This window comes from Schistocerca piceifrons, chromosome 10 (assembly GCF_021461385.2).
Source record: "Schistocerca piceifrons isolate TAMUIC-IGC-003096 chromosome 10, iqSchPice1.1, whole genome shotgun sequence".
Taxonomy (NCBI): Eukaryota; Metazoa; Arthropoda; class Insecta; order Orthoptera; family Acrididae; genus Schistocerca; species Schistocerca piceifrons.
The window spans coordinates 11497518-11498888 of NC_060147.1; the positions used below are offsets into that span (position 1 = coordinate 11497518).

At 45.5% G+C, this 1371-nt stretch overlaps 1 non-coding gene across 1 annotated transcript; it reads left to right on the forward strand.

The window, feature by feature from the left end:
- The first annotated feature begins 529 nt into the window (after nt 1–529).
- Nucleotides 530–604, forward strand: Trnas-cga. The gene has a single exon. It is a non-coding gene; the product is annotated as a tRNA-Ser (tRNA).
- The last annotated feature ends 767 nt before the right edge of the window (nt 605–1371 follow it).

The following is a 1371-nucleotide window of genomic DNA, read 5'->3' on the forward strand; positions in this document are numbered from 1 at the left end:
GAAGATAAATAATTTAACACAAATTGGTTTCGGGACATTTCTGTCAGCATTAACATACGTAGAAATATATAGTATTACAACCTGCGAATCGGAATTGTCGATAATGTTGTTTCTTGCAATAAACAGAAGTCAATCGAAACTGCCAGGCAGATTAAAACTGTGTGCCGGACCGAGACTCGAAATCGGGACCTTTGCCTTTCGCGGGCAAGTGCTCTACCAACTGAGCTACCCGAGCACGACTCACGCCCCGTCCTCACAGCTTCACTTCTGCCAGTACCTCGTCTCCTACCTTCCAAACTTTACAGAAGCTCTCCTGCGAACCTTGCAGAACTAGCACTCCTGAAAGAAAGGATATTGCGGAGTCATGGCTTAACCACAGCCTGGGGGATGTTTCTGGAGTTAATTTTCACTCTCCAGCGGAGTGTGCGCTGATACGAAACTTCCTGGCACACTACAGCGGAGTTGTAGAGTGGTAGGTAGGAGACGAGGTACTGGCGGAAGTAAAGCTGTGAGGACGGGGCGTGAGTCGTGCTCGGGTAGCTCAGTTGGTAGAGCACTTGCCCGCGAAAGGCAAAGGTCCCGAGTTCGAGTCTCGGTCCGGCACACAGTTTTAATCTGCCAGGAAGTTTCATATCAGCGCACACTCCACCGTAGGGTGAAAATTCATTCTAGAAACAGAAGTCATCTTGAATTCTCGTTGTTGTTGTTGTTAGTTCGGCTCGTTTTCTTGTAAAAAAAAGTCGGGGTGTGATTCCTCTGCGGTCCCGATCTTCTCGATGTTAAGGAAAGACATTAAATTGTTAGCGAAGAATCGTCGAAGATTATTCCCGAAATCACTTCTGTTAATAATAGGATTCTGTTAAGATGTTAAAAAGAAGTGGCTGGATTTAATTGTAGACCTTTGAGGTAAACGCTATTCTAAGCTTGGCTGTTCCCATACTTCACTGCAACCAGTTGCAGAACTGTTCTTTGATATCATCCTCATCATCATCATCATCATCATCATCAGTGTTCTGCCATAAGGCAGGTTTTCGCATGATAGTTCTCCAGGCTGTCCGATCTTCTGCCATCCTCTTCAGGTCCGCATACTTTCCTCTTCCCTTTATGTCGTCTATCATCTTGTATCTCCTTCTTCCTCTCAGTCTTTTCCCACAAACCAGTCCTACCAAAGCATCTACTAGCAAGCACTCCCTTCTCAACGAATGTCGCAACCTGTTCTTTTCTCTTATAACGTTCAGCAGACACCTTCTCTCACCAACCCCTTCCAATTCTCTTTCATTACTCACTCTTTCCATCCAGCTTATCCTCTCCATTCTCCTCCACATCCACATCTCCAATGTTTTTAACCTTTTTCCATCCTGTCGTCTCAGC